The sequence below is a fragment of the Chrysochloris asiatica genome, unplaced genomic scaffold (genome assembly GCF_000296735.1).
Source record: "Chrysochloris asiatica unplaced genomic scaffold, ChrAsi1.0 scaffold00026, whole genome shotgun sequence".
NCBI lineage: Eukaryota > Metazoa > Chordata > Mammalia > Afrosoricida > Chrysochloridae > Chrysochloris > Chrysochloris asiatica.
Genome location: NW_006408544.1, coordinates 6,379,575 through 6,400,349, shown reverse-complemented (window position 1 = coordinate 6,400,349; position 20,775 = coordinate 6,379,575). Strand labels below are relative to the sequence as shown.

The window sequence follows — 20,775 nt, the reverse complement described above, 5'->3', positions numbered from 1 at the left end:
TAAAGACGACCTGAGAAGAATTGATACATGATGGCATTTTCATTTCTGTTTCCTATCAGTACTCTGCTTACTTATCAACTACTTTCAATCAGACTTGTGGGAGATGGTTTGCAGGGCTGCCTCAGGTTTAACAATATAAAAAACACCAATGTGAAACAATGATATTTGAACTGTCAGCAGGTGGCAGCACATGATTTATTGACAGAAAAATAGTATTGAAGAGTCTGGGTCAGGCATGAGATTGTGAGCTGTGTAGGCATAAGGAAAACCTGAGGAAATACATGCCAGTTGAACAATTAGAATTTTTATCTGTCCCCCAGCTCTCCCCCACCCATCCAATTTTTTAAAATCCTATTTTCAAATCAGCTCAAGAGTTATCTTCCCTAAGAAGACTTCACCAAATCAAATCTTAGTCTGGATGAATTGCTACTTCAGCATTTTGTTGTTGTTGTTATGTGCCTTCGCACAACAGAACAAAACACTGCCTGGCACTGCTCCAACCTCACACTCATTGCTACATCTGAGTCCATTGCTGCTTCCATGGTGCCAATCCATCTCATTGGGGTCTACTTTTTCTCTGACCCTTCTTCACTTTACTTTCTCTAGTGACTGGTCCCTCCTGATATGTTCCAAGTATGAGAGAGGAGTCTGGCCATTTTGGCTTCCAAGAAGTATTCTGGCTGTACTTCTTTCAACATAGATTTGTTTGTTCTTTTGGCAGACCATGGTACTTTTAATATTCTCCTCCAACACTGTAACTTCAATGCATTGATTCTTCTACGGTCTTCCTTATTCATTATCCAACTTTCACACTGAGGTTATTGAAAATACCACGGCTTGGGTCAGGCATATGTTAGTCCTCAAACTGACACTTTTGCTCTTTAACATTTTAAAGAGGTCTTGTGCAGAAGATTTGCCTAAGGCAATGCTTTGATTTCTTTTCTTTTTTTTTTTCTTCATGTTTTATTGTGAATTATATGATATTTTACATGGGAGAATTTTAGTTTTACATTCATTCCACTGTACATCATTTCATTGCCATGGTTCTAATACCCTCCATGCATCATCAACCGACCAAAGGGTATACCTTATAAACCCGCCCCCTACACTCCACCACCCCCCCATCCATTCTTCAGCACACTGTCTCTCTCCTTCTCTGGATCCAAAGTCCCCAGCCACTTCATCACTCCACGTCATCGTCTCTGCCTCCATCTCTGGCCTCGCTGCTTCTCTGGGTAGGGTCCCGCTCTCGGCTCTTCTCCGTTGATGGTCCTAGAGACCTCTGCTCCTAGACTGGAGAGTTAATCACTCCCTTCCTTGCTGCAAAACGTCTACCTTTACATTTCCAACCCTCACAATCAGTCCTGATAACAATCATTCACTATTGTATCACAAGTGACCCTTCTGCATTTCATTTCATCAGCTCTGCCTATATAGATTGGATAGTACTCACTGGAGATTCTGCCTTCCTCCATGCCCCATTGCTCTAGGTTACCTCTTGAAAGCTTGTAAATTGCTTTGATATCTTGACTGCTGCTTCCATGAGCGTTGATGGTTGGTCTGAGCAATGATATCCCTCGTTCCATGTCCTCTTCTGAATCCGGCTTGAACCTCTAGAAGTTCTCTGTCAATGTATGGTTGCAGCCGTTTTTATATCATCTTTAGCAAAATTTTACTTGCATGCCATTTTAATGATATTGTCTGATGATTAATGCATCTTGTTGGGTCACCTCTCTTTGGAATTGACACAAATATGGATAACTACAGCCAGTTGGCCTGCTCTTCCAAATTTCTTGACGAATGAGCCTCCAGTGCTGTATCAGTTTGTTGAGCTATTTCAAATTGTAATCTTTGGATCCTACTGTCACAATTCACTAGAGTTCTGGTGTGGCCTGCGGGTTAATGCGCTGGACTGCAAAATCGGTTTGAACCGTAAATTCGGAGGTTACTAGCCACTCCTTGGAAACCCTATACAGGGTCGCTCTGGGTCGGAATTGACTCGACATCACAACACAATTCTCTAATAACTATTTAGGTAACAGTGCAAACCCCCCGCCCCCACACTGAGACCTTAAAGGACAGTTTTTCGTTATTCACTGTACTTTCAGCAATCTAAAAGCCGCGCCAGTTTCGTCCATTTTTAATTGGCTTTATCAGTTACCAATCGTTTTGTATGTGGTATTTTCATTGGTTTGTCTTATGTTTATTGTCCCGCCTTCGGACAGGTTCCTGGACTTAGTTTTCCCCAGGTGTGTTCCTTCTTTCTTGGTTCCGCCTTTTCAACACACTGCCTCCTCTATTTTTACCTCTACTTCCTTCCTATTGGTTCCCTTCTTCCCTAATGTTGGCGTTTAAGGCTGTTGATTGGCTCTTCTGTACGCCCATTGCGTCCCCTCATACCACGTGGCATTCCTAAGCGTTAACTGGATAATTCCACTAGCTCGTTTATCAAGGATTGAGGATTGATTGGCTGTTCTGGGGGAGGACTCGAAACGAGGGCGGAGCCTCTTGAGCCCCCACCCCCCAGCTCCCCTGCTCTGCGGGACAGACGTTTCAGTTGCTCGCGGCCCGGCAACCTAGTGGATCTTATAGCTACTCTCCCTGGTTCGCCGGTTGGCTCATCCTCCCGGCCCCGCCAAATATGCTGGGAGAGCCGCCCCGACTGCGGGGCCATGGCCAGAGCCTTCTCGTTTTCCACCGCCGCTAGCCCTGCCGAGTTGCCGGCTTCTGCGCTAGGGACCCCCATCGCCTCCGCAGGCTGAGGAGCCGCCTCCGCCGTCACCGAGCTGTGAGGGCTACTATGGTCTTTTTTTGCTGCCTCTTCCCCTTCCAGCCCGCGCAGGGACCCCTCTGGCTGCCCTGTCCCGCTTCAGGTAACGCCAGGAGGCCGCGTGGGGCACACACTCTGGGCTCCCGGGCCAGCGCGCGGACCTGCTATTTTCGCCCCCGCCGCGCGGAGCGTTGGTGCTCGGGTCTTGTAGCAAGGGGACCCCCTTTTCTTTCCAAAGGCCCACCCCTCAGTGGCTGGGAATATTCCTCTCCTTCGTCCCCTTCCCTCCCCTTTCCACTTTCCTCAGAGTCCCGGGATAGGCCCCTCGCTTTCTTGGTAAAACCCTTTCCAATTTCTCCTGAAATCTGGTCCTGGACTCCTCACGGATTTCCCTCTCTTCACAGACAGACTCAGCAATCCTTCAGTTCCTCAGAAAACTCCTGTTTCCGAGACTTCCCTCTCCTCAGTCCTCCTCCTCCCTCAGAGTTCCGACTTTTTTCTCTTCCCTCAAAAACATCCATTCTTTCCTCCAGAGATGCGTCCCTCACTTCAGACGCTCCGGTTCCCTCTTCTCATTTCTACTCCTCTTCTTCTTTCTTCTTTTCCTCCTCTCTACACTGAAAACCAGACCAAGCGAGTATTCAGATTTAGCTAGAGATGAAACGCAGGTTTGTCAAATTTTAAAACATTATACCCCGAAGAAAAATCTTGCTAAACAATTGAGAAGGTTTTGTAAGCAGAAACATGGATTTACCTCTGCGGGAAGCAGAGGAAGAATTAAAAGTGAAGTGTGGAGGCCGGAAGCCTACACAGGAAACTAGTGTGCTAATCCAGGTGAGAAGATGAACTGGGGTAGTGGCAGGAAGATGACAAGAAGGCCAAACAATTCCAAGAGGTTTGAAAAACAGTTGGGAGGATTAGTGAGAGATTTCTGACTTGACTGATGGGAGAGATTGGTAGTGTTAATTGACATAGGGAACGGAGAAGTCGGTTTTTGGGAAGGCAATTATTTGGAGGGAAAACCTGGGTGGTGAAAATGGTTAAGCATTGGGCTACTAACTGAAAGGTGGGTGGTTCAAACATACCCAGAGGTGCTTCAGAAGTAAGGCCTGGTGATCCTTGCTTCCAAAGGAATCCACTCAATGGCAACAAACAACAGCAGCTATGAATTTGCTTTGAAATGCTTTCCAGAGGTGACTGTGGGTAACTGAAAATTTGGGTTTGTAAATTGGAAGAAAGGCTGGAACTGAATACTACATACATTTGTGAGTTGAGAGACTGATTATGGTGTTGGTTGTGTGTCATTGGGGAGATTTCAATTCATAGTGTCATGTATAGGGTTTCCAAGGCTGTAAATCATTATGGGAGCAAAAAGCCTCATTTTTCTCTCATAGAGTGGCTGCTGCTCTAGGGACCCCCACTGGTGGGTTTGAATTGCTGGTGGACTTGAACTGATGACCTTATAATTAACAGCCTTGGGCTCCTCAAGAGAGAATATAGCTCTGGTAGCGTAGTGGTTACGAATCGGGCTGCGAACCTTAAGGTCAGCGGTTCGAAACTACCAGCCGCTCCGCGGGAGAAAGATGAGGCTTTCTACTCCAGTAAGGATTTACACCCTCGGAAACCCTGTACAGGGTCGCTATGGGTCGGAACCGACTCGATGGCACTTAACAACAACAACAACTTAAGCCTTAGTATGGGATGGTAATACTGAAAGAAGAGAAGAAAAGAACTATGAACCAGAAGAAACATCGTTGTTTGAAGGGTGGTAGACACTGAGAAAGAGAGGATAAAGGAATGGGACAAGAACTAGAACAGAATGGTGTTATCATAGAAACCAAAGGAGGAAAGAATTTCAAGAAGGGATGGGGTGATCATCAGTATCAGCTGCTCCAGAGGTCAAGTAGAATGAAGATTGGGAGGAAGACACTAACGTTACTAAGTAAGAGGTCACTTCTTAACTTGGAAAGGCAGTTTTGATTGTATGGTGTTGGCAATGATGTAAGTAGCTAGATTATGGTGGATTGAGGAATAAATGGGAGGCAGATAGTGAAATTGCTCTTTTAATAAGTGGTTGTGAAGGAGAGCTGGCAGTAGTGAAATCAGTCTTTATTGAGAATGTTGTTGTTGTTGTTAAGTGCTGTCGAGTCAGTTCCGACCCATAGCGACCCTGAACAGGGTTTCCGAGGCTGTAAATCTTTATGGGAGCAGAAACCCTCATCTTTCTTGCGCGGAGCAGCTGGTAGTTTCGAACTGCTGGCCTTGCGGTTCGCAGCCCGAATCATAACCACTACGCTACCAGAGCTCCTTTTTTATTGAGAATATAGTATACTATATGTCAGGTACCATAAAGATGCTGTTTTACATAGATCACAATAGCTTTGTGGTCAAGGTATCAGTTTTCCTCTTTTGGAGTCCTGGTGCAGTATAAAATAAGCACTGGACTGCTAACTGCAAGGTAGGAAGTTCAAACCCACTAGCTGCTCCATAAGAACTAGGTACAGAATTGCTGAGTCGGAACCGACGCAACAGTACTTAACAACAATACTAACAAAATTCCTCTTTCACAGTTGGTAAAACACTCGACAAGGATTTGAACAAGGTCTGCTTAGTTCCAAAATCTATATTCTTTCCACCCTGGTACATGTGTTGTTTTTCTTTTTCGTGTGGGTAAAACTTAATGTTGTATGTTGCGGAAAGGTTTACATAGGAGATAACGTACTCACAGCTACAGTGCTCCTTGGAAGCCAGGATGGCCAACCTTTATCTGTCATGCTTTGGACAGAAGAATATCATGTTTGGTAAATTGGATGGTCGGAGAAAAAGAGGAAGACCCCCAAAGAGATGCATTGGCACAGTGATGACAGTGATAAGTGCAGGCGTAGCAACAATTGTGAGGTTGGTCCAGGACCGGGCAGTGTTTTGTTCTGTTGTGCATCTGGTTGTGATGAGTCAGTACTGACTCAGTGGCACCTAACAACAACAATTTCATTCTTTGATACCAAAAAGATAAAGGTCAAGATGGATAGTGATGTGGTAGAAGGGAAAAAGGTGACAGATTGCCTTATTTTCCTAATTTGATCAGTTACTGTGGAGTAGTCAATTCTTACTGGAGCCTGAAGGAACTATGGTGAGTTCCAGGCTTGAATATTGTGGCAGTAGAAATCTGCAGTGAGGAATGGATTTAAAAAAGAAAAAAGGATTGCTAATCACATAGAAGGCCCAGTTAAAAGAAATAATATGTTTGTGATGGAATTTAGGAGCATGGGTTTTACAGTTTCTCCAGTGGCTTAAGATCAAGAGGGTTTAAAAAAAAAACAAAAACATTGGGTTGATCCAGCTTTGTGATTGGTAAGACAGAAAGATAAAAAGAGGAACAACTTTGTAGTACTAGAGAGAGTATTGGGATATGATTGTGAGTGTCTAAACTGGGGTTATTAGAAGTAAAAACTGCAGGAAGTCTGCTGTACTGTGATGATGAGACAATAAAAAATGTTTTTGAAGACCAGGTTTTGTAGTAATAAGAAAATTGGAAAATATTTTGAAAGACAAAATATAAGGTATAATAATAGTGCTATTGAAATGATTGTTGTTGTTGTTAGGTGACATCAACTCGGTACCCACTCACAGAGACCCTATGCACAACAGAACGAAACACTGCCCAGTCTTGGGCCAACCTCACAATTGTTGCTACACTGAAAGCCCATTGGTGCTGCTACTTTGTCAATCCATCTCACTGGGTGTCTTCCTCTTTTTCTAAACTCTATTCCTTCTCTAGCAATTGGTCCTTCCTGACAATATGTCTGAACTATGAGAGATGAATTTTGACCATCTGGCCTCCAAGGAGCACTCTGGCTGCACTTCTTCCAACACAGATCTATTGGTTCTATGGGAAGCCCATGGCACTTTCAATATTCTTCAACACTGTGACTCAAAAGCATCAATTCTTCTGTGGTCTTCCTTATTCACTGTGCTGCTTTCACATGCTTATGAGGTTATTGAAAATAGCATGGCTTGGGTCAGGTGCACCTTAGTCCTCAAGCTGACATCATTGCTCTTCGATGCTTTAAAAAGGTCTTGTGCATCAGATTTGCCTAATGAAATAATGTCGTTTGGTTTCTTGACTGCTGCTTCCGTGAGTGTTGATAGTTGGTCCAAGAAGAATGAAGTCCTTGACAACTTCAATCTTTTCTCCATTGATATGAATGTTGTTTATTGGTCCAGTGGTGAGGATTTTTGTTTTCTTTATATTGAGATGCAATCCATATAGAAGACTGTGCTCTTTGATCTTCATCAGTAAATATTTTAAGTCCTCTTCACTTTCAGCAAGCAAGGTTGTATCATCTGCATATCGCAGGTGGTTAATGAGTCTTCCTCCAATCCTAATGCCACGTTTTTCTTCATATGATCCAGCTTCTCAGATTATTTGCGCAGCATACATGTTGAATAAGTATGGTGAAAGAATACAATCCTGTCGCACACCTTTCTTCATTTTAAACCATTCAGTGTTCCCATGTTCTGTTCAAACAACTGCCTCTTGGTCCATGTACAGATTCCTCATGAGCACAATTAAGTGTTTTGGAATACTCATACTTTGCAATGTTGTCCATAGCTTGTCATGATCTACACAATCTAAAGCCTTTGTGTACTCAATAAAGCACAAGTAAACATCTTTCTGGTATTCTCTGCTTTCAGCCAAGATCCATCGGACATCAGCAGTGATATTCCTCATTCCATGGACTCTTCGGAATTCAGCTTGAACCTCTGAAGTTCTCTGTCAATGTATGCTTACAGCTGTTTCTATATTACCTTTAGTAAAACTTTACTCGCATGGGATATAAAAGATACTGTCCGATGATTTCTGCATTCTGTTGGGTCATCTCTCTTTGGAATGGGTGCAAATAATGGATCTCTTCCAATTAGTTGGTCAGATAGTTGTCTTCCAAATTTCTTGGCAGAGATGAGTGAGTGCCTCTTGTGCCGCTTCACTTTCTTGAAAGATTTCAGTTTTTATTCTATCAATTCCTGGTGCCTTGTTCTTTGCCAATTCCTTCAATGCATCTTGGGCTTCTTCAGTATCATTGGCTCTTGATCATACGCTACCTCTTGAAACAGTTGAACATCAACCATTTCCTCTTGGTATAGTGACTCTGTATTTCTTCCATTTTATTTTGATGCTTTCTGCATCATTCAGTAATTTTCTTAGAGAATCCTTCAGTAATGAAAGTCGAGGCTTGAAATGATAGGAAAGGGGAATTGTAGGTTATTGAGTAAGTAGGAGGTTGAGAAGTGTGTTTACAGCCCCAGAGGAAGTTAGACTATCTGGGCCTGGGCTCTAGCCGGCACAGGGTTTGCTCTGCACAGTGGTTTCTGAGGTGTGAAAGACTGTGGCTTCTGAATAGCGATGATGTTGGTCAGGGGTATTTTTAAAAGTAACACAGTAAATTGTTTAAAGGTTTAAAAAAGAAACGAGTGTGTTTATTTAGGTCTTTAATGTGGATGTTACAGTTGCCTAGTATGATAACAGGAAATGGAACATAGGAGTTAATAGATCCTGTAGATGGGGCAGCTTACCAAGGAGGAGCTCAGAGTTGGGTGAAGGCTTCTTTGGCACTTGAAAGTAGTATTTGCGTATAGATGTTGATGTGTAAATTGATGCTGTGATCCAAGTTACCTGGTGCCTTGGATTTATGAAGTATTGTTCTCTCATATAGATGTATATTTGAAATAGTATCTCAAACACAAATCCTTTGTGATTTGGCATATGCAATACCTTGGTTTTGTTTAAAGGTATGTTTTGGAAGGCTAGGATCTCCATCCCAGCATCCCAGTAACATTTGTACTTATGGTTTTAGCAAATTATGAAGAACAGATTACACATTTATGTGTGCTCGTGCCCATAAAAAGCTGACTTACTTTTTATAACTTTTTTTCCTGTGTACAAGTTTCTTATATACTTCATTTCGTTCTGCAAACTGAATGTTGTGTTAGAATTTGAAACCTATAATAAAAGCTTTTATTGGTTTTGCCTCCTTGCATTAGATGAAGTCTAAGGAGCTATGGTAGTGTAGTGGTTACGAATCGGGCTGTGAACCACAAGGTTAGCAGTTCGAAACTACCAGCTGTTACGCTGGAGAAAGATGAGTTTTTTTGCACGCATAAAGATTTACAGCCTCAGAAACCCTGTACAGGATTGCTATGAGTCGGAAGTGACTCCACAGCACATAACAACAACAACAACAATAATAGATGAAATCTAATTATTACATTGTATTATGTAGTGTGGGTGATGGTGAAAGTTTTGGACCAACTGAGTATTATAGTATTTTCCATATCATCATATGAAGATAGCTTTATTGTCTCAGTTGTGTTTATTTTTTAAAACTTTGTATTGTGAATTGAGTGATGCTTTACAGAACAGATCATCAGTCCCACATTCAACAAATTATGCAATTTGTTATTACAATGATTGTGATCCCTTTCCTGTACCATCAGTTAACAGTATTTACCTCTGTTCGCTATAATTCTTGTACTCTGATGTGGCGCTGTAGGATAAGCACTGGACTGCAAGGTTGGTTTGAAGTGCAAGGTCAGTGGTTCAAACTCACCATTTGCTCCTTGGAAACCTTATACAGGGTCGCCATGAGTCAGAACCGACTTGACAAAACAATAACAACATGGCTCCAGAGGAGTCCTGGTGTGGCGGTGTAGGGTGAACACTGGACTTCTAACCAAAAGGTCTGAGGCTCTGAATCACCAGCCACTTCTTGGAAACCCTATATAGTACTTAACTCAAAGGATGTTTTTAAGATTAAATGAGATAGCAGCAACAACAAATGGCTCCAAAAGGGCTGGAGTCCATGAGAATTTGAAATTCAGTTCTGCATTTCTCCCTTTTTGACCAGGATTCTTCCATGGAATCTTTGAGCAAAATGTTCTATAATGATAACCAGACGCTATCCAGTTTTTCACTATTTTTTTCCCCCCATTTGGGAATTTTAATTTTTAAAAATTTTATAGAATTTAAAAATTGTGATTTGGATGAAAATTTACAGAGTAAACTATTGTGCAATTAAACAATTCGTACGTTTTTTTTTTTTTCGTGACATTGATTGCAATTCTCACAGTGTAATAGCACTTTCCACTTCTTGTGTTTACAATTTCCCTTTGTCCTTCTATCCTATCCCTCTCTGTCTTCTGAACTTTATCCCTGGGCAAATGTTGCCCTTTGATGGAGTGTGGTTGATTGCTTTAACGAGTGCATACCTCCTTGGTGTTATTGTTTACTATGCAGACTTTTTTATGATTTGGCAGGAAGTTGAGCCTGAGAGGTGAGTTCCTTTTTAGGCTTGAAGGCTGTCTAAAGGCCATAGCCTTGGGGGGCGGTTTCACCAGTAAGCTATCAGATATGCAAGCCTGGTCTCCTTTTAGTGACTTTGAGTTTTGTTTCACAGTTTTCTACAACTCTATCCAGAATTTCATATGGTGATCCCTTTCAGAGCAGTTCAGTAGTAGTGGTAGCTGGGTACCATGTAGTTTTTCTGCTCTCAGGATCATGAAGGTTGGGGTTCAGGTAGTCCATTGGATTTACTGTTTCCTTGTATCTTTGCTTTTCTTCATTCTTCTTTGGTCTGGATGGGGAAAGACCACTCACAAACTTTTAAGACCCCAATTGTTTCTCACCAAAGTTGGATGTCTTTGTGGACTATATTATGCCAATTGACATTAATGTCCTCTGAGACTATGGTTCTGAGCCTCCAGGCCCAGTGACTTATTTCCTTAAGGTGTTGGTTGTGGCTAAGAAGTTTCCATAACTTTGGCCTCCCTGTATGCTGTATTATGGACTCCTGGTATTGCGTTGTAGGATCAACACTGGACTGCGAGCCACAAGGTTGGCAGTTCACACCACCAGCTGCTCTATGGAAACCCTATACAGGCTTGCTATGAGTCGGAACCAACTCAACAGCACTTACACTCTACTATATTCATGGATATATTTGCAGCATATATAAATATACATATGTAGGAATATCTTCTGTAAAACCAATATGTATTTGTAATGTAGTTCTATTCACCTACCTGCCCCTGCTTGGTTTGAATGTCTGTGTATCCACTCACAGATCATTGGTATTACTGCTATATAATATATATACTGGATTATATATGTAGTAAATAGTAAGAGTTTTAAGATTTTTACGTAATCTAACGTCTCAGTTTTTTTCTTTTATGGCTTTTGGATTTTAAGTCAGTTAGGAAGGCCTGCCCTGTTTCAATCCTTTTTTTTTTTTTTAATCAATTCAGTGGGAACAAGAAAGCAGAAGATTGTAAAGGTCAAAGTACTTTGTGAATTATAAACTGTAAATCATTGTACAGATGAAATATGGTGTTATTAAATCAATCATCTTTTGAACAAGCTTAAAGAGACTGTCATGTCTTTCTCTGCATTGAATAGCAAAAACGGGCATAATTTTATTTCTGCAATGTGGAACCAGCGTGCTGTTGATTTTACAGTCAGTATTTTCCTTAGACAATTTGCATGGGATCTTTTCCAAAACTAGGTACTGTAAAAATCCTGAAATATTTTTGCATAATTTGGTCTTGTTGTTCCTTGTGTTAGATATAATTAGAATCTGGCTAAAAGTTCTCAGAAATTATTTTGCTCACAAGTTGGCTGTGGTTTGCAAATTTTGCACATTATTTATTTTGGAAATCCTAGTGCTGGTGTGGGGCCGTAGGATAAGCACTTGACCTCAAGGTCAGTTTGAACCCCTCCTCAGAAACCCTATACAGGGTTGCTATAAGTCAAAACTGACTCAGTGGCACTTAACAACATCAGTCCTACTGAAGGAGCTCTGGTGGTGCAGTGGGTTAAGTGTTGGGCTGCTAACCTCAAGGTTGGTGGTTCAAACCATCAGCCATTCTGCAGAAGAAAAATGAGATTGTTTGTTACTGTAAAGATTTGCTGTCCTGGAAACCCTTAGGAGTAGTTCTACTCTGCCCTATAAGGTCACCATGAATTGGAATTGACTCCATGGTGTTGAGTATTCCTGCTGATACATAGACCAAGAGGCAGTTGTTTAAACAGAACAAGGGGAACACTGTATTGTTCAAAATCAGGAATATGTGTGTCAGGGTTGTATCCTTTCACCATACTTACTCAGTCTGTATGCTGAGCAACTAATTGAAGAATCTGGACTATATGAAGAACTACAACACTGCGTTAGGACTGGAAGAAGGCTAATTAACAACCTGTGATATGCAAATGACACAATCTTGCTTGCTGAAAGTAAAAAGGACTTAAAATACTTATTGATGAAGATCAAATATTATAACTTTCAATATGAATTGCATCTCAACATAAAACAAGAATCCTCACAACTGCACAAATATGCAACATCTTGATAAAATATTGAAGTTAAGGATTTCATTTTACTTGTATCCACAATCAACATTCATGGAAGCAGCAGTCAGGAAATCAAATGATATATTGCAAGGATGTCACCTTGAGGACTAAGGTGTGCCTGATCCAAGCCATGGTATTTTCAGTTGCTTCATATATATGTGAAAACTGGGCAATGAATAAATAAGACCAGAGACAAACTGATGCATTTGAATTACATTGTTGATGAAGAATGTTGAATATACTGTAGATTGCCTGAAGAATGAACAAATCTTTCTTGGAAGAAGTACAGCTAAAATTCTCTTTTGAAGGGAGAATAGTGATATTTCATTTTATGTACTTTGGACATATTGTCAGGAGGGACCAGTTCCTAGAGAAAGTCACCATGCTTGATAGAGTCAGTGAAAAAGAGGAAGACTGTCAGTGAGATAGATTAACACAGTGGCTGCACCAGTGGGTTCAAACCTAGCAATGATTGTAAGGATGGCCGAGGACCAGGCAGTGTTTTGTTCTGAGGTACATAGGGGTCATTGTGAGTTGTAATCTACTGAATGGCATCTAACAACAGCTTAACTCCCCCCTCCCCACTGTAAACTTTGATTCTTTAATTCATTTGAAGGTGAGTGACTTAGAGTGTATGTGGTGCTATAGAATCAACACTGGACTGCCATGCAGAAGGTTGGCAGTTCAAACCCATCAGCTGCTTCTCGGAAAACCTATACATGATTACTACAGGGACCTCTGGTAGCGTAGTGGTTACGAATCAGGCTGCGAACCACAAGGTCAGCAGTTCGAAACTACCAGCTGCTCCGCAGGAGAAAGATGAGGCTTTCTGCTCCCGTTAAAATTTATAGCCTCAGAAACCCTGTACAGGGTCACTATGAGTCAGAACCGACTCCACGGCACATAACAACAACAACAACATGACTTGGAACCGACTCAACAGCACTTAACAACAACAACAACAACTTAGAGTTCAAGCCCTCATGGAGCTCATAGTCCAATGAAAGACACAGATAAGCAACAATTGAAGTACTATGTGATAATCATATTAATGGAGTCCTGGTGTGGTGCTGTGGAATAAAGCACTGGACCCAAGGTCAGTAGTTCAAACTGACCAGCCTCTCCTTGGAAACCCTATACAGGGTCGCTGTGAGTTGAAACTGACTCAGTGGCACTTAACAATGACAGCAACAACAACCTAAAAATAGAGATTTGTGCACAGCATTATTGAAGCAAAGAAAAAAAAGGAGATTGAGGGGTCATAGAGCATTTCCCGTGTGAAATAATTACTGAGAGGACCATGTGGAGGAGGTCAGGAAGAACCCACCAGACGGAATATTATGTACACAGGCCCTGAAGTGTGAGCAGGCCTATGCAGATAGTTATGTTTGAAGTAGATTGTGTCTGTGGGTAAAGTAATGGAGATAGATGAGGCTAGAGATGTGGGTAGGGGCTAAATGAGGAAGAGGCTTTATGCAGCTTAGAGAATAGGTTGGAAGAGATGATAGCACAAATAGGAAGATGGAGAAGATAGTACTTGAGTATGTATCAAGCAAGTAGTATAGGTAATCCCTGACTTACAACCTCAATGACTCTGTCATAAGTTCGTTCTTATTAAGTTGAATAGCCTTTTTTTTTAGTTTTCATTATTCCTTTTATTCTCAGTATCTTTATAAAAACAACCTTTGTCTGTCTTTGGGGATTGAAAACATTGTGCATAAACTTACATATATTTTAACATTGTATGTTTGTAGTGCATATTACTAATGAGCATTGTACTAGTTTATTGCCCTCATGTTGGTTCCAACTCAACAACCTGTACAAGGTTTCTGAGGAGTGGTTGGTAGGTTTGAACTGTCAACCTTGTGGTTAGCAGTCCAGTGCTTATCCTACACTGAACTTATCCTGCATCAGGGCCCCATTACTAATGTTGTTATAGAGTGTCTGAGGAGCAGCTATATAGCGTTCCTGAGGAGTGGCTGGTAAGATTGAACCACCAACCTTGCGGTTCAAACCAACCTTGCATTATCCTGCCACACCAGGACTCTGCATTACTAATAATAAGATGTAAAATATAAATGGTCATAAGTGTGGTTCATTACATGAGTATGTTGTAAGTCGGGGACAACCTATAGTCACTACCTAAAACCAAATCCATTGCTAATCCTATAATTGCCCTATAGGATTTTTTAGGCTATAAATCTTTATGGAAGCAAACTGTCACATCTTCCCCAGCAGAGAGACTAAAAGGTTCAAATTGCTGACTTTTCTGTTAGCAGCTGAGCTGTTCTGAACTCTTAACCATGGCACCAGCAGGGTGTCTAGTACAGTCAGTTAAGTACTATAAAAGCTGGATTGAGGTGCACATCACTTAAACTGAGTAAGAGAAGGCTACTCTCAGAAAGTGGGCTAAGTTTATGGGATAATGATTAGGCCAGTTTTAGTAGCGCAAAAAAAGACTTTGAATACCAGGCTGAGGAATTTTATTAGCAACAGAATGTCATTGAGGACTTTTACTGTCATGTGTATGAACTGTTACAAATTATAGTTTGTAACTCTCGGAGTATTTGATACGTATAAATTAGAAATATTATCAGTGAAGTTGTTGGACTGAAAAATGACCTTTTATTTGAAAATAGATAAATCTATGTATCAAAGACCTGTGAAAACAGGCATTGTATGAAAATGCCTCTTATAATAAAAAGCTCTGTGCTGTCTCCTTTGGATCTTTAAAACCAGAAAACTCTATTGGTATAATAAATCTCTGGTCATGTTGAGACTTAACAAGTTTAGAGAAATCACACTAAAAGTCCTTTTAATACTTCATAATTGTGTTATAGAATACATCTTTAACCGAAACTGGAATATTTTCCCCTGGACTTTTATTAGAAAGAAAATGTTTCAAGGAAGCAAATCCCTATTAGAGATCTATTTAAAGGAATGTCATGTAGTACTTTGCAGTTAATGTGCACTAAGCTCAATGCCTGTATTGTTTGCATTTATTCCTATGGTTTCATAATTGAATGTTTTAAGTGGCTTGGAATCATTACATATTGTGAAATTGTAGGTACTGTGCTATATTGCACTAGACTGCAAGGTTGGTTTGAATCGCAAAGTAGGTGGTTCAAACTCACCAGCTGCTACTTGGAAACCTTATACAGGGTCACTATGGGTGGCTTGACAGCACTTAACAGCAATATATTTGTTATGGCAATAAATTGTTATTTTATTTTATCATTATAGAAGCAATAAGACATTATAGAATAAAGATGAAGAATTAGTCATAATCCCTCCACCCCAAAAAAAGCACCATCACTTTTTTTTTTTTTTTTAAAGTTTTTATTGTAACTTGAGTGATAGCTTACATGAGGGAACATCAGTTTTACATTCATCGTTTTATTGCAGTGATTCAATAACCTCTGTGCATCATCATTCTACAGCTTTTATTTCCTCTGTTTTTTTGTTTTGTTTAGTTTTTTTCACAGGAGGGATGTACATGAAAACACTCAGGAATATATAATCATTTAAACCACCAAAGGACACGTTCTGCAATCTGCCTCCTGGCCACTAGCACCTGGCTGCCAGCACACAGCCTTTCTCTTTCCATGAGTCCTCAGCTGCTCTCTCTTTCCATGCCCTCATCTCTATCTTCACCTCTGGTGTTGCTACTTTTCTGGATAGGGTCCCACATGCTCGTGCTCTTCTCCCTATATGGTCCTAGGGTTCTCTGTTCCTAGAATGTAAGATTAACTACTCCCCTCTTTTTGTTACAGAACTTCTACCTTTACAGTTGTGATAGTCGCAATTAGTCATGATAACAGTTACTCTCAGTTGAATCATAAAAATTGTATCCCCATCTCCTTGAATCTTAAGAATCGTATCCCCATTTCCTTTCATCAGAGCCATATAGACAAGATGAAAACTATTCAGTGGGGATTCTACTTTCCCCTACACACTCCGAAACTAAACTCCCTCTTGAAAGCTTGTAAGCCACTTTGTGCCTGCATAGCTCCTCCCATTTTAGGTAGCCAATGTCTAAGTTGCCCGTCTCTATCAACCCTGTATACAGAGGGGATAGGATTGATCTTGGATGTGAAGACTCCTTCCTTCTCAGTTGGTATTTTGAGCTACTACATCCATAAGTATAGGTCAAGTTCATCAAACTGTAGCAATTTACACTTGTTTCCTTTATCAAAAAAAAAAAAAAAAATCTTCCTCTAGTTGAGTTCTGATCATCAAACCATAGAAGGTCGAATGGGTACTATCTACAAATTTGAGCCTTCTTGTGCATCTCCCCTCACTTCACATCAGCTGGGCACTTCGCTCTTCATTCCAGCCCTCTGTGGCTATGTCTTTATCTATGGACTCAGGAGTCCACAGGTCTCACCACACTTCAGACCAACCAACCCCTCCTCTCTCTCCTCTCCAGGTCGATGGGAGTCTATGGAACATGGTCAAACTTGGCCCATATCTTCATTGCTGCCTCTTCCACTCACCAGGCAACCAACATGGTCGCCAGCAAGCTTACATGCCTGCTCATGTGTTCCCTTTGAGTTTCAGTCTTAGAGGGGTTTGTCCTGAAGGAACTTGATTGCTTGCCTTGATGACTTCCCGACGAACAGCTTGCTTATTCTTGTAGTAGCCAGTCATACTGACATGTTTGTTTTGTTTTTTTTCTGATTATCTTTCTTTGAAGATATATCTTCTGTCTCTCAAGCTGTTCCAGGCTGGTCTGCTTGTCCTTTTCAGTGGGAATGTCCCACTTCAGAAGGTTCTGGATGGGACTCAGGATTCTACCTAAGGTCCTATACTCTGCGAAGGCTCCACAGGAGGCCTATTTTACTGGGCAAGTTGTAGAAACCCTTTTAGGTATTCCAATCAGTTATAGACTAAAGACAGGCTAACAAGTTTTCTGTAACCATGTTTCCCAACATTCCTTTCTATCCCACTTAAGTGTCTATTTTACAATAGTAGGCAAGGAAAAACAACATTCATAAGACAGTCAAGCATTTTAGTATGATTTCCCCTCTTCAGATGATGCCTAGATTCCTGTATAACAGAGCCCTGTTGTTCCAAGGTTGATCATGCATCATTATTTACCTCTGTCCCACCTACCCCATGCAAACCTGTCTCTATGTTCCCCTATCTACCTTGTTCTTCCACTTCCTCTCACTTCTTGTATTGCCCTCCCCAACACCCAAACTATGACGTGTCTGCCCTTACCCTGTGCTCTACTGTTGCCTCCCTCCACCTACTCCTAAACCTCCCACCACAACCCCACCATTGTTGTTGTTAAGTGCTGTCGAGTCGATTCCGACTCATAGTGAACCTGTACGGGGTGTCTGAGGTTGAAAATCTTTACGGGAACAGAAAGCCTCATCTTTCTCCTGCAGAACAGCTGATAGTTTCAAACTGCTGACCTTAAGGTTCATAACCACTATGCTACCACAGTTCCTTACACCAACACCAACTCCACCATTGTGGTTACCTTATATTCCATTAACTTTTCCCTCCATTTATATGAATCGAGCAGCGAACTTCAGGGACAGCGGTTCAAAACTACTAGCTGTTCCACAGGAAAAAGATGAGGCTTTCTGCTCCCATAAAGATTTACACCCTCAGAAACTCTGTGCAGGGTCACTAAGAGTAGAAACCTACTCCACGGTACTTAACAACAACAACAATTTTATCCTGTAATCTACTTGACCTTCCCACAACCTGGACCTCTGTTCCTCTGTGTTTACTTTCTTTCACATTGTAATTGTTTTGATCATAGATTGACCTCCCAGATCCTCTGAGTTTGTTCTTATCGTTTTATTCTGTTCTTGACTCTTCCATTTGTCGATTGAGTTCAGTATGATGCTGCCATGTACATCAATCTCTGGTTGTTGTCTTCTTGTTGGTTCTCAGTGCACAGAACTCCCTTTAGGATGTTTTTCATAGCAGAGTTGGCTTTGGCAAAATCCCTTAGCTTCTGTTTATCCTGGAATGTTTTAATTACAACGTCGTATTTGATTGACAGCTTTGCTGGGTAGAGGATTCTTGGTTAGCAGTTTTTGTTTTTTTTTTCTTTCTGGGTTTTATTTATGTCTCCTCATTGCCTTCTTACCTGCATGGTTTCTGTTGAGAGATCCAAGCTTCACCTGATTTGCTTGCCTTTGTATGTTACACTTCTCTTTTCCCTAGCAGCTTTCAGGATTCTGTCCTTATATTTGATTTTGGAGAGCTTGATTATTATATGTTTTGGTGATTGTCTTTTAGGGTCTATCCTTCCTGGGGTTCATTGAGCTTCCTGAATGCTTATCTTTTCACTTTTCAGGATGTAAGGGAAATTTTCTTCCAGAAGCTCTTCAATTATCTCCTCTGTGGACTTGTGTGATTCTTCCTGTTCCAGAATGCCGATAATTCTTAAGTTATTCCTCTTCATGTTGTCCAAAATGAATCTTAGACCTTCAGATTTTTTAAAATCCTTTTTTCTACTTGTTCTTGTCTTAGTAGTATTGAGAGATTTATCTTTTAGCTCACTAGTTCTGGCTTCCATCTCTTCAGTTCTGCTCCTTTGCCCTTTCAGAGTATTGTCCATTTGTAATAGTCTATTATTAATCGTTTGGACCTCTTTCTATAGATTTTGAATTGTTTCCAATGCTGTATCTATCATATTTGATTGTTTCTGTAGCACTTTCCTGGCCTTTTCCTTATTTTTTCAACTCCACTGTAGTGTTCTGATATATTTTATAATCATTTTTCAGAATTCCTTCTCAGGGCTTCCCAAAGCCTGCCCTTCCTCCAGTATGGTGTGTAAGTCTACCTCCAGATCATTTGTATCAGTCACTTTATCTTGTGTCTGGACATGTGCAGATATGGTCATCTTATTCTGTTTTTTGGCCATATTCAGTAGTTAGCTGTGGCCTTAATACTTAAATGGGTGTGTGTTTTGATATTTTTTGTGCTTTCTGATTGCCTCCTGGTAGATGTGATCAGGAGATGGGCTTCCCTTTTCACACATCTTCCTGAGAAATTTCAAGATGCCATTGTTGGTTATTGTGATGTAACTTTCAGGATTTAATTTTCAGCCTGTTTCCTTTTTTGTCTGGCTGTCCTGCTCTACAACCCCCGTTCAGGCTGTTTTCCTAGTGATAAATAGTTCAGGGCCAGCTGTGGCCGATTTTCAGTGCTATTTGGTTTTAAGTGGAAACTGTTCCTTTAAATTTTGAGGAGATCTGTGCGTATGCATAATAGAGCCCTGTGGGGGTGGGAGTGGGGTGTCCACTTGCTCAGACATCCCCTCTAGTCACCAGAATGGAGGTGCACAGCCAGCAAGAGACCAATGGACACACACACACACACACACAAGAATGTCTACACCATTATCTCAGCAGTTCTGTCAGGCATCTGTGACTGTTCTGATCCTTTCCCCATTCAGTCTCGCCCACGATGGCCACTCAGGGAGCAGCTGAGTACCTTGGATTAGAATGCAGTGGATTTCTTGCTTCTGCTACAAATTCCACTGGCTGTAAGACTTCCAATTTTGTAAATATCCCTTTATATGTGGTTCAGAGTTCTGGGACCATTCCCTGAGCCTGCTTGGCCCAGTATTCTGTGTTGTTGCTGACAGAGATCCTCACTGCACTTCTGTCCAATCTGCCATCTTGTTTGTTCTCTCACTGTCCAGTTTTCAAATGCATATGAAGCAACTAAAAATACCATGGCTTGGGTCAGGCACACCTTAGTCCTCAAAGTGACATCTTTGTTCTTTGATACTTTAAAGAGGTTTTGTACAACAAATATGCCAAATGCAATATGTTATTTGATTTCTTGGCTACTGCTTCCATGAGCATTGATTGTGCCTCCAAGAAAAATTATATTCTTGACAACATCTATCTTTTCTCCTTTTATCATGATGTTTATTGGTTGATTGGTTTAGTTGTGAGGATTTTTTTTCTTGTTTTCTTTACAATGAGTTATAATCCATACCTAAGGGTGTAGTATTTGATTTTTATCAGTAAATGCTTCAAGTCCTCTTGGCTTTCAGCAAGCAAGGTTACCATCTACGTATCGCAGGTTGTCAATGAGTTTCTCCAGTCCTTCTATTGTGTTCTTCACAGAGTCCAGATTCTCAGATTATCTGCTCAGCATACAGATGAAATAAATATGGTGAAAGGCTACAACCCTGACACACATTTTTCCTGATCATAAACCACTCAGTATTCCCTTAATCTGTTCGAATGACTACCTCTTGGTCTATGTACAAGTTTCACATGAGCTCAATTTAGTGTCCTGGGATTCCCATTCTTCACAGTGTTAGCAATAATATGTTATGATCCACACAGCTGATATGCCTTTGCATAGTCAATAAAACACAAGTAAATATATTTCTGGTATTCTCTGCTTTTAGCCAAGATCCATCTGATGTCAGCAGTATTATCTCTCATTCCTTGCCCTCTTCTGAATGCTTCTTGAGTTTCTGGCAACTCCCTTATTGCTCAAACAGTTTTCAATTATCTTCAGCAAAATTTTACTTGCATGTGATTATTAATGATATTGTTTGGTAATTTCCACATTCCATAGGGTCACCTTCTTTTCAACGGGCACCGTATTTGGC

At 41.0% G+C, this 20,775-nt stretch overlaps 1 protein-coding gene across 1 annotated transcript in view; it reads left to right on the top strand.

Moving 5' to 3' along the window:
- The first annotated feature begins 2,521 nt into the window (after nt 1-2,521).
- The window catches only part of TESK2 (testis-specific kinase 2), a 211,009-nt gene continuing 192,755 nt past the window's right edge, over nt 2,522-20,775 (top strand). The window contains exon 1 of the mRNA XM_006839702.1: nt 2,522-2,873. The gene's annotated coding sequence lies outside the window, so the exon portion shown is untranslated. The remainder of the gene's footprint in view (nt 2,874-20,775) is intronic.